Below are 13,573 nucleotides of genomic sequence, written 5' to 3'. Positions count from 1 at the left end.
TGCAACGTTTGGAGAGTTAGGCGAAGGTGTCTTTCATGCTCTGCCTTTGTCTTGGAGTAAATGAGGATGTCATCAATAAAGACGATAACAAAACGGTCGAGATAAGGTTTAAATACCCGATTCATCAAGTCCATGAATACGACAGGGGCATTTGTTAGGCCGAAAGGCATAACGGTGAACTCGTAATGACCATAGCGGGTTCGGAAAGCAGTTTTGGGGATGTCTTCTTCCCGTACTTGAAGTTGGTGATAACCCGAGCGAAGGTCAATTTTTGAGAAGCATGAAGCTCCTTGAAGCTGATCAAAAAGGTCGTCGATCCGAGGTAACGGATATCGGTTCTTGATGGTTAATTTATTTAACTCCCGATAATCGATACACATACGAAACGAACCATCTTTCTTTTTGATGAAGAGAACCGGGGCTCCCCAGGGTGAAGTACTAGGGCGGATAAATCCCTTATCGGTTAATTCTTGGAGCTGACTTGCCAATTCTTGCATCTCGGCTGGAGCCAACCGATATGGAGACTTGGCTATTGGAGTAGCCTCAGGAACGAGATCGATGCGGAACTCTAGCTCACGTACTGGAGGGAGTCCAGATACGTCATCAGGAAAGATGTCGGGAAAGTCTCGTACTATCGGAATATCTTCGATCTTCTTTTCTTTGACCTTTTTTTCCACCACATGGGCTAAGAAAGCCATATATTCTTTTCGTAGATATGATCGAGCTTGAGTACATGACATAAGACTAAGCTTTTTCGAATGAGTCTCGCCATAAATACGAAGACTTTGACCGTCGGCGAGAGGAATACGAATGAACTTATCATAACATACTATTTCAGCATGGTTTTGGGATAGCCAATCCATTCCTACGATGATGTCGAAGCTACCAAGTTCCATAGGAACTAAATTGACAGAAAATTTATGACCGCAAAAATCGAAAGTGCAATCTTGGATGACTGCATTGAGTGAAACGTATTTTCCATCGCGACTTCTACGGTAAAGTGCTCATCAAGAATCGTGCGAGATGTGTGAAGTGTGGGCTCAAATTCCAAAGACACAAAACTTTTATCGGCACCTGAATCAAAAAGTACTGACACGTAGCAGTCATTTATGAGAAACGTACCATTTACGACCTTGTTATCGGTCTTTGCTTGGGTTGCGGTAATGACAAAGGCTAGGCCTTTGGGAGCTGGAACCTGCACTGTTGGATTTGCCTGGGCTTGGGTGTTGATGATATTGACTAGCCTAGGACACGCATTTCTGAAATGGGTGGGGTCACCACAGTTGAAGCATGTTCCAGTTGGATATCGGGTTTGTGTTTGCTGATTTGAGGGTAGATAGAGTGGTCGCTGAGTTTTTGGTGCACGACATGTGTCCGCCAAGTGGCCATAGCGACCACAATTCGTACAGAGGCGACACGGGCTGGTGGTCATATGGTGATAGTTACAGTGGTTACATAGGGGGTGAGGTCCGGTATACGGCTTTTTATTCGGTTGGGCTTGTGGGGTAACTTGGGTGATAGGAGTAGCAGGGGTAATAACAGCATGGTTGTGGTGATGACTTTTCCGCTTCTTTTTGTCATGTCGGTGGGAGGACTCGGACTTGACAATTAGGGGGGTCTCAGGGGTCGGCTTTTCAGTTGACATCTTTGAACCCTTGCGTAGGAGGACACCATCGTTCATATTGTCCTCGTTGAGTTGACCTGCTATTTCAATGGCGGATTCTAGGGTAGATGGCCTGCTGCTGGTCACCGAATCACGGATCTGGCGTGGTAACCCTTTGATGTAGCGGCGTATTGCAGTTTTCATAGGTTGAACCATGTGAGGTAGGAGTCTCAAGAGATCATGGAATCTATTGGTGTAGGTCGCGTTGTCGCCTCCCTCCTGTTTCAGATTCCAGAATTCATCCTCGAGAGTTTGCAATTCGCTGTCAGGGCAGAACTTCTCCATCATGCGTTCTTTTAGTTTTGACCAGGTCATTCCCAAGGCAACAGCCTCTCCCTTTGCCCGTTTTTCTAGGTTCCACCATGTGATAGCATGACCTAGGAGGCACCCTGTAGCATGACGGACCATCAGGTCCTCAGGACACTCGCTATGGATGAAAGTACTCTCCATTTCTTCAATCCACGTGAGGAGTGCGGTGGCACCATCGATGCATTTGAAGTAAGGCGGATTGCAGTCACGAAAGTGCTTGAACGAGCAACGAGGAGTGGTTGCTGGAGCTTGTGGCTGAAGAGAATGAAGTTGGGTTGCAATTGTTGGGATGACGTTTGCTACCTCCTTGGCGATAAGGGCAGCTAGCCTTCGGTTGTTGCGAGCAGCGTATGGGGGTCGTAATGCCATCTACGAGAAACACTCATATGGACTTGTGAGTTATTTGTAAATTGATTATGGAAATAAAGTTTTTAGACATTGTTGGGTAAAATAATTTTAAAACACTTGTTGGGCCATGGTTAGGAGTGTTGGGCACCTTTTGGGCTTTCCATGGTTACTAAATGTGAAACATGTAGCACTTGCGTGGGCCCCCATAAAATTAAGTTTTCACATGTCTTTCCCACTTCTAGGCCCATTAGGGAACTTAATAGTCCAATGAGTTGGCCATTTTGGAGTGTATCCTTTCGGATACGTTTGATAAGGTCGGGTATTTTGATGGCTCAAAAGTAATGTGAATGACGCGCTTTGGCCTATAGGTTTGGGAACTCTCGCCTTTGGTCCCCAGGTAAGCAAATTGGTCCCTCGGTTGATTGGGATGTATACGAATGCTTACCTAGTCAGGACTTTCGGGCTACCGGCACCTCCCCCTTCCAGTTACTACGCGTCCATTACTATGATCCTACCCAACTAGAGTGGATGGCTTTGAATTTTCTATGAGCTCTAAGGAATATATACGTATATACAAAACTACTTGAATATGTGTATGATTTTCAGAGAAAGAGGAGAATATTCACAAGTGTATGCACACATATAAGTGTCAGGAGTAATACGTATGCACATAAGGGAGCAATTAACACACAAAGGCATTCCTAGAATTTTCTAAGTGCGAATTGCATACAGTTGTGTGTGCATTTTATAAACTAACATACGAGAGGTCCCTAGAGGCTATAGACTAGGTCAAGGCAATTAACCTAATTCCCTATAGTCAAGGGCTCGGATACCAATCTGTCACACCCCGATCCTTGTCGGAATCGATCAAGGCGTGATATATTGTTCAAAGTCTCATGACAACTATGTTATAATATGATTAGATTCAATTAAGTACTAAGTATGCAAACAAGATCCACCACATACAAATACAAATCCAAATACGAACAACATTTATTACATCAAATTTAAATAGTCTTGTGGATTTCTAAGGCACAACCTATTTTTCATCAACTTCATTCTTCAAATCTGCATCATGGGTAAAAACAAGCCAACTACGAGAGTGGGTGAGTAATCTAATTTTAGTAGAGAAAATTGTGAAGTTGAAACATTTATAATTTAAAATTTGTTTTCTTTTGAAGTCGGCAAACAATTGTATTTGAGATAACGGTTTATAAATCAAAAATTGATTAACAAATGATAACAACAACAACAATAAGTCCTCACCCTATATATACATATGCATATATATAAAAATATATATAGGATGGAGCATCTAATCATCATACACACTCAACCACGTGCGATCAATCACCTTAGCGTCCCAAGGCGGGGTGGTCAACCCAATAGCACTATTATTGTCCATAACGTACCTCAAGAATACGGGCATAGTCATGGAGATTAGACTAAAAATGGTAATGCACTACAAGTACATGTAGCGTAAACAAACAGTAGTTATACAATTAATGACTCACGTATAAATGTCTCAACAATGTCTCAATTGTGATAAAACAATAAAATGAAGTTGGAACATATTAGCACCACATGATACACCCCAAAAGTATTGAAAATTATAAAATATGGGGAAGATTACTCACTTTAGTCCCAAAACGGAATGCGTGTGTCGTACGATAGACGGTTCGGGTCAAAATGGCGTAGAACCTAATATAATTAATAGTTTTGGTTTAGGAACTGCTAAACGAGAATGGAGTATTAATACAAATAATTAGACACATATTCTTATATTAGATGAATTAACAATAATTCATTTTGATTATAATATTAAGGTATTCATTTGTTAAATGAATTTTAAATTGAATTAATTACTTTGCATAATTAATTTATATTTTCAATTTATGCCAGATTTTAATAATTTCTTATTAAAATAATAACTTGCCCAATTATAATTATTTATAGATTTTAACAATTATTTATATGAAATAATCATTAAAATGCATTTTTACATGCTTAAATACTTAGGAAAATGGTTTTAAATAGTAAACAGCCTTGAAAAATTATGAAATTATTAGAAAATCATTATTTCATACAATATTAATTACTGTAAAATTTTTATATTTTTCTGAACTGTTTTAGTATTTATTAATACTTTAATGATTAAACAACAACAAAAATCGGGAAAATAGTAAATGATTCCCAAAAATTCTGTAAAATTAACCATAGTTTTATAACATGATATAGAGCCCAGTGTATAAGTTTCAGATATTTGTGACTATGGGAAGTATTTTTTATATATTTCATTATTAATTAATCAATAAAATCATAAATAATAGTAAACAGTAATATAAATGCATGAAACTTCATAAATCATGTTTAATCAATATATAGGTCATCCCAGAATTTTCTCAGAATTTATTGAAGGCAAAAAGTATTTTATGTGAATTATTGCCCTACTTTATTGAAATAATTATAGTAATTCAATAAAAATAAGTTATTTTCTGAAAATTTCCAGAACTTCTTATTTTATTGATGGTATTCTGAGAAAAATCAGGTTTATGCATAAAATGAGTTTTAGATATTTTGGTGGATTTAGTTTGTTTCTTGTATGAATTTGAAACTTTTAACAACATACCTTGATGAATGCTTCAAGAGGGATGAAGATTTGAGTATAATAGATTGTTCTTGGATGGAATATGAGTATTTCTTGGAGGAAATTTCGAGATTGAGAGTGAGAGAAAGAATAGAGAAGGTTTAAGTGGTGAAGAGAATAATGTGTTGGGAGAAAAAGGAAGGAAAGTGGATGGGAGGTGTGAGTGGGAGACCATGAGAATAATCTTTTTGCTTTTGGTGGTCTTCATAATTTCCCACTAACACAAGCATCTTTTACATAATTAATATAAGAGTTTTATAAAATTTAAAGTAACGTTTATAAAAATAGAGTTTTATAAAATTTAATGTAAAGTTTATAAAAATGGAGTTTTATAAAATATAGGTTATCATTTGATTATAACAATCTACTTTGATTTGAAGTTTAATTATGACATTCAAGTTTGATTCTTTTAATTTAATTAGAGCATTATACTTTGATTTGATTTTAATATGGTATCATAATTTAATTTGATTATAGTTATAACGTTGTACTATACTATGTTGCTATTAACGTCAATTTATATCGTAGTGTATGGGTTTTGATCCTATTAGCGTCAAGTAATCTTGAGTAGGGTTTATTAAATTTCCAATTGGGTTGGGTTGACCCGAATCCATTTTAGGCGGATGTCACATACTACTCATCACATTATGACCTTAATAAAACAAACATGTTTTAAGGTAATCAGTACTTCAAGATGTCAATTTAAAAGACAACTGTGTACTTACATTTTCCCATTACTTTCAGATTGTGACAGTTCCACTTGAAAGTTAATGTAAACTATTTTCGAGTTAAGATAGTTATAAACTAGGGAAAACTTACATCTTTTCAAACGACAAACAGAACAGTCGAGTCGAGTACATTCAGTAGGAAGGGGCCTATAATACTAACTTTATGATTCCTTAGTTTATACATCAGGGATATATATTAATAGGATCCGACAAGTAGTAGGATGTGTGCTTTCCGCTTCATTTCCTGTTCCTTGTTTGGTTGTGGGCTTAGAGCAGATTCACCCAACCTACTATCTATCCGATCTTAGCTATATATACATATATATATATATATATATATATATATATATATATATATATATATTCCGTATACACCAAGTAATCATAAGGAGTACCAGGTATAGGTCAGGTCACAGTATACTATTTCAATACACCGTTTTCTAGTACAAAACATACTTTTCAAATATAGCATTTGGTAGACAAAACTAGAAACTTACCAGTGAAAGGGTTTAATCCATTTTATTAAACCAGTATAACTTAAAGGACCTTAAGTGGTTAATTCTATAATACCTTAGTTTATACATCAGGGTTATATATAATTAATACCCGATAGGTAGTTGGATGTGTGCTTTCCGCCTTACTTCCTGTTCCTTGTTTGGTTATGGGCTTAGGGCATATTCACACAACTAACTATCTATTCGATATTAGATTATATATAACTAGTATAAACTAAGTGATTATAGAAGGAACCATTGTGGTTACCATTTTTACTAAAAGAAATAAGGGTTTTCTTAAGGAATGTTTTCATCAAATATAAAGGAACTATTACAGTTAACTCCGTGAGTACCAGGTGAATACGCCAGGGTTATATACAACGATGATCTAACAAACAATGGGATGTGTGCCTTCCGCCTCATTCCCTGCTCCTTGTTTGGTTGTGGGCTTAGGGCAGATACACACAATCGATTATTTGTTTACTCTGGGTTTTATATAACTTGTATCCATTTAGTACTCATAGAAAGGATTGTAGAGTCATTTTTACTTACCTTTCATCAAAGTAGGAAATATAGGATTTTCTGGAAGAACATGCGAACTTTTCTAAAAGAACTTACAACTTACTTACAACTTCTTACGACTTACTTACATCACTAAAATCTTATGAACTCACCAGCTTAAATGCTGATCTACTCTTTCAAAATAACTTGTATTCCCAGGTAACTAGTAGACAGGTACGCGCACTGGGATTTCAGAAGATGGAGCATAGTAGCTTCATGTCTTGTTTTGTTATTTACTTTTGTAGTCTATGTTATGTGAACCACATACTTTGTAAACAATTTCTTTCTAATGAAATGGTTGTTTATTACTTTGATTACTATGATGCATGTCTTGTGATACTAAACATGACGTCCTCCACCCCCGAACATTTCCGCCGTTCCGGTTTTGGGGTATGACGGTATGTCAGACTCGTACTGAGGGCTTGATGGTATTTCAGTCCGAGGACTGATCTGGTCAGGGAGCAAGCCATACATAGGCCGTGGGACCCGAGGGCAAGCCATACTTATGTTGTGGGCTCATGGGTAATCCAATCTTTTAGTTATGGACCCATTGCATGTTGTTATTGTATATGTTATTTGGTTATGTGATGGTACTTTAGGGGAACTCACTAAGCGTTAGTTTCAGATTATGTTTCAGGTACTCCGGATGACCGCGGTAAGGCGAAGGCGTGGCCGTACACATCCTCTGTTTATGATATATGATTTTGGGAAAACTCTGATGTCGGAAATGTTTTGAAAACTATTTTGTAAACACTTTATGGTTTTTGGTTGTGTTTAGAAAGTTTAAATTTATCATGATTTTTATCGGTGTTACAACATACATGTTGTGCCGCTTTGGATCATGTTGCACCACTCTGGTAGATGTTATGCCAAAGTGGAAGAAGTTGCACCGGCCTTGGAGATCTTGCGCCACCTTGGAAGGAAGATGTGCAACTTAGAAGGAAGTTGCTCCATGCTTGAAGGATGTTGCGCCATCCTTGCACAAGATGGGCCATCATCATGCAAGATGTGCCATTTTGGTGCAAAGTGTGTCATTTTGGTTCCTTGATGTGCCATGGTATCCCTGAGGAGCCACACATGCTTAGAAGTTGGTGATGCTCGAGGAATGCACCATGCTGTGCCACAATGATGGATGTTGGGCCACTAGTGTTCATGATGTGCTACATATACATCATGATGCCCCATTATGTCTCATGGTGCTCCATCATGTGCGTTGTTGATGTTCATGTGTTGCATGTCATGGATGGATGTTCCAGAAGCTACTGCATGGCAGATTGTGATTGGTTGACACCATTCATGGGCCTATGACCTAATAGGCTTGGCCCATTAGGGTTTTAGGTATGATCTCTTTAGTATAAATAGGGATGGATGCTAAGTCATTTGAAATGTCTTGAATTCTAGAGTGATAGACGAATCTCTGTGAATTGTACTTGTAACCTCTGTTTTGAGAACTTTGAAATAAAAAATACCCCCTCCTGCTCGTGGATGTATGTCACCTTGACCGAACCACATATATACGGTGTCTTGTGTGCTTTTGATTTTGCTTGTTTTCCGCTTTACTTCCTAACAAGTGGTATTAGAGTTTGACAAGTGGCATCGGATTTTGTTACGAGTCTTGTGTGCTTTTGGTTTTGCTTGTTTTCCGCTTTACTTTCTAACAAGTGGTATTAGAGCTTGACAGGTGATATTAGATTTTGTTATGAGTCTTGACAAATATCGTCTAATTCCTAACACTTGGTCTAGAAGTGCAATATGATATCACAAAATACATAAAAACTTTGTACCATATTCTATGTAAGGTTGCATATTTCTACATTATGGTTGAATGCTATTGACAAAATTGTTTTGCTAGATTATATGGATTAAGAAAATCAATGCTAATGACTTTCAATTGTTTAACATAATCTAATAATAAAAACTCTGCATGACATCTAAAACATGCAATACTTTATTGGGTTTTTATGCTACTTTGTGATCTAGTTTTATATAGGGTTTGTGATGATCTTTTGATTCAAATGTTATGTGTTTCCCGACCTTGATGGTCATTAAAAAAAAATCTAAGTAATATTTTACAGTGAATAACAATAAAACAGAAACCCATCAAGGAGACTAAAATTTAAATTTAAGTAAGCTCAAAATGCAATAGGGAAGGATTAAGGAAGGAATTGAATTTTCTTCTTCCTTGACCAAATCGTTCTTATCATCGAAGACAAACCCTATACCTCGCTATAACACTAACTCATCGAAGCAGACGCTACAGTTCGCATATCTGGTCATCGCCCTATCATCGGTCGTTGCTCTGCTTTATCTTTGTCATTCATTGAATCAGGTAACGCCCTCATCTTCTTCTTCGTTGAATCAGTCGTATCTATTTCGATGTTCAAAATCTACATAGATTAACGATTAAACCCTAGTTTCATATACACTTTGCTGATTTAGAGCGAATTATGATTTTTTTTTTCTACTTTGTAACCCTAGTTTATCGAAGATTAGAGTTGATCTTGAATTCTATCAGCTTTCCAGTCTTGATAATCATTCAATAAAAGTTCAAACTGCTCCGACCGATCACTTGGTCCCAACTGGATCTTGGTTTCGTCTGATTTTATGTGCAATAGAACCCCATCCGTTTTCACATATTATGTTTTAAATTTTTTTTGACTAATCTAATCTTAAAGTGATATCGAATGTTATAAAGTTTTATATCCCCACAATTCACAAGAACAACATGCGCTTTGATCTCCGTTGACTAATTTTGAAGTGATTTCAAATGCTTTACGAATTAGAAAACTTGGATAAATGAGCTCTTTTGCATCTGTAGCTATCAAATTCTTCACTAGATATTCTTAACTTGTAAGCAATTATGGAATTAGACTGGAGATTCAGATGGTGTTCTGTTTTCACTTGTTGATATTTTGATAGATGGAAGTGAAGCTATGGAATGATAAACGTGAGAGAGAAATGTATGAAAATTTTGCTGAACTTTATGCAATAATCAAAGCCACAGAAAAACTGGAAAAAGCATACGTTCGTGATATAATCCCATCATCTGATTATGAAACAGAATGTCAAAAACTAATTGCACATTTCAAAACCCTTTCATCAAACCTAAAAGATACAGTCCCCAGTATCGAAAGATTCCATGACACATACAAAATGGACTGCCCTGCCGCCATGAACCGCCTGATAACCTCCGGCGTCCCCGCCACGGTGGAGCACAGGGCGGCAGCCTCCGCCTCCGGTGGAAGCTCAGCTGCGATTGTGGCGGAATGTGTTGCGAATTTCATCACTGCAATGGATACTTTGAAGCTGAACATGGTGGCTGTTGACCAAGTTTTTCCTTTGCTTTCTGATTTGTTGGGTTCGTTGAACAAAATGTCGATTTTGCCCCCGGATTTTGAAGGGAAGACTAAGATGAAGGAGTGGATTGGGAGGTTGGCAAAAATGGGGGCGGCTGATGAGTTGACTGAACAGCAGTCAAGGCAACTGCAGTTTGACTTGGATTCTTCTTATAATTCTTTCATGGCTGCATTGCCTACTGATGGGAATTGAGTAAGTTTTTAAAATCTTTGGTTTTTTTATTCTATCTGGTGGTTTTAAATTTATCATCTTTTTACCAATATAGGCAATGTACTTTTTTGTTTTTTAAAACCATGATAAAGTATAAGTATGCTGTCTATATTGGTAAAAAGAGTATAGCACATTGCTATTCCATGCAATTTACACTTTTAATATCAACACAGATAATTTATTTGTCACAATGTATAATTAGAATTATCACAATTTTGTCATGGAATAGGTTCATTTGGTGTTAATGCATGAAGTGTAGCATGAATTTGGATGGCTTGGGATTAGAAGCTTGATTTAGTTGTTGTGTTTGTAAGTATTCTTTTAGTATACATAGAACCATATAACATGTGCTTGTTTTGCTGCTTTCTTATGTTTGTACAAGGGTGGTTTTGTTTGTAAGGCAAGATGACTTACAATTTTTTGTAAATTGTTGAAGTTTTAAAACATTGTTTGATGTTGAATTTGTTAATGGTAAATTTACAATTTAATCAGCAGGGAGTAACCTTTGATTTGGTCCTAGATATAACCATGTTGACTATCATATATGATTTGGTACTTAGACTATCAAACAAACCCTTATACATTATGTCATTTCAGTTTATGTTTGACATACTAACAAAAAAGCTAGTGCTAACTTTTCATTAACATTAACAAGTTATCTTTTACAACTCTAGTAATGATTTATATAATACTTATGATAAGATAAAACGTACAACCTCAAATACAAATGTCATTAAGGAGTATATCTTTTATAAAAAATTATATTAATAGCATTAAAGTTTATCTTTTGCAAGAAAATTATATCAAAGAAGCGTAATAATGAAAAACAAATCGAGAGGCATAAAATTGCATCTAATTAGTATTATGATTTTTTTAGAGATGTTGAATGGGATGAATGGCACCATTGTTGTCTTTTTATACGTAGTTTATTTTTTAAAGCATGATACCAAAAATGGATAGAAATATAAATCCCAAAAATGCAGTAAAACAGGGGCAGTAATAAGTAAGAGTTAATCAACTTATAAAAAAAAAGTTATTTAAATCAACAATTATTTTTTAGTACAAGTTATTAAAAATAATTATTAACATTATAAAACCACAATAAATTAATAAACATTTTGAAACCCAAACATGCTTTCAAAGCCTATTCATGGACCATGGTATTTATTAAGAAATTGTCTTGAAAATAAAGTATATGTTATGATAGGTTTCACACTGAATTTGTATTTATAAAATCCTAATATGAAATATTTTGTATTCTTCTCATACGTTGTTAAATAAACATAAATTTTTTTTTTATCCAAAATACATGTCTACCAAATCACAAACGATCTTAACCTACAAACAAAAAATATATCAATTAGCCACAAAAAATGATATCAATTAGCCGATTCTGAATTAGTCTCATATGTCTTTAGTTATCCGTGGTCATCATGATGATTTTGTTTATTTTATTATTATTACTTTTTGTTTAAAATGTTTTCTTACTAATTATACTAGTTTGCATCTACAACAAATATGATTATTGTTTAAGAAGTAAAAGTTGATTCTACAATTGACGTATTATCAAGCTATAATAGGTACAATGCTAACAATATTTTGCGAACAAATTTGAATACACGGTATGACAATATTACAAAGGTTTATTGTCATTGTAGCCCAACAAACTTTAGTATATTGGTTTAAATGGTCGTTCGTGACTATTTTTTGACACGAACTTGTATTTTACCGGTTAATTTGGTACCTTTACCCATTTTTTTGAAAGTTAATGTGCCTTATCAACCGCCAACTAGGCAGGTGAGTCAACAATGACTCAGTGGTGAGTCGACTCATCGTTGCCACGTAAGCCAAAACCTAATTGCCACAAAGATAAAACTAATCCATCAGTTTACATCGGGACGTGAGGGCTTACTAACAGTAACAATGGAGCTTATTCTTCGTCATTAACGCCATGTACTTCTCCTACGTTCTAATTCCAAAACCAAAATCCTGGAAAGTGTAGGTGAGATTTCCGATGTGGTGGTGGGTGTAAACATAGAGAAGGGGGGGTGGCGGAGAAGACAACGGTGGAATCAACATTAGGGTTATTGCTCTAGATTTCGGTATTCATAGACTTTGTTCTTCTTCCCTTTAAGCATATTACTTACAGATTGATTAAGTAAAGGAAGTTTGTGTAATGTGATTGATGGTTGAAGAAATGTCATGGCTCGATCTTCGAGCTCGATATCACCATGGATTTGAGCAGAATTCATCAGTGATTCCCATATTTCACATGTAGGTTCAAAAGGAATGTTTTCGATGAACTCAAAAGCTTCGTTTAGATGCCCAGATTTCCCCAAAACATCAATAACCCCTAAATAATGATCAATTTCTGGATCTAGATTGTAGTCGTTCTTTATTGATTTGAAGTGTTTGAAGCATTCTTGAATTGAATTAATACTGGCACATGCTGAAATAAGTAATCAGGAAGTCTCCTTGTTTGGAGTTAACCCCAACTTTTTCATCTGGTCTGGTCGTATAAAACCAAACCTGCATCGGGTTCCCCGTTATATGTGTAGCCCTTTATCATTGAATGTCATAAGCTTAAGTCGTCTCGTTCACGCATTCTGTCGAACACCCTGCGTGCATCCCTCATGCTGTTTCATTTTATGTACAGTACTATCAATTTAGAGTTCAAATTCACAAAACCGTAGTAGGGAGATCGAATAAGAAGCTGTTGAACCTTCTTCCCCAATTCAAGATCGTCACACGAATCCAAAACAAGCTCAAAAACATCGGATCCTACGGGCACACCTTGAGACATTAACTCAATCGTTTCTTTAACCGACCCATTTTTGCATAGCCCCATTAAATCCACATCCGGTGGCGGAGATGGGTTGGTGCGTTTTCGTGTTTTGGGAAGAGTTGGTGGTTTTGTGGATGTGTTGAGTCGACGATTGGTGTTCGACTCTACCTGAGTCAACATCAGGGTCACCGCCGGAGCCGAAGAAAACAACGATGGAGCCGGAGAAGACAACATCGAAGCAGGTGAAGATGAAAGACGGTAAGGGATTTGATTGGATTCGGATTCTAAAGAAGCATTACATTAGGTGTTACACGTGGCAATTGAGTTGACATCTAAACCTGCTGATTAGGATGGGTGTCACCGGGTGGCCCCTTCAAATTTTCCAAAATGACCTTTTAAAACCTAAAAATACAAGTTCGTGTTCTTCAAATGCAAAAAATAGTCACGAGGGACCATCTAAACAAATATACT

The 13,573-nt window shown here is 36.4% G+C and overlaps 2 pseudogenes across 1 annotated transcript; one reads left to right on the top strand and one right to left on the bottom strand.

Annotated features, from left to right (window-relative positions):
- The first annotated feature begins 8,869 nt into the window (after positions 1–8,869).
- Positions 8,870–10,778, top strand: LOC145117326 (vacuolar protein sorting-associated protein 28 homolog 1 pseudogene; annotated as a pseudogene). Its single transcript, XR_013712603.1, has 3 exons — positions 8,870–9,079; positions 9,670–10,299; positions 10,547–10,778. The product of XR_013712603.1 is annotated as a vacuolar protein sorting-associated protein 28 homolog 1 pseudogene (transcript).
- A 1,623-nt stretch (positions 10,779–12,401) lies between these two features.
- Positions 12,402–13,336, bottom strand: LOC145113653 (pentatricopeptide repeat-containing protein At2g15690, mitochondrial-like; annotated as a pseudogene).
- Positions 13,337–13,573: the final 237 nt, after the last annotated feature.

The sequence above is a fragment of the Lactuca virosa genome, chromosome 5, assembly GCF_052849685.1.
Source record: "Lactuca virosa cultivar CGN04683 chromosome 5, Lactuca_virosa_CGN04683_v6, whole genome shotgun sequence".
NCBI lineage: Eukaryota > Viridiplantae > Streptophyta > Magnoliopsida > Asterales > Asteraceae > Lactuca > Lactuca virosa.
This window is presented reverse-complemented; position numbering and strand designations above follow the sequence as displayed.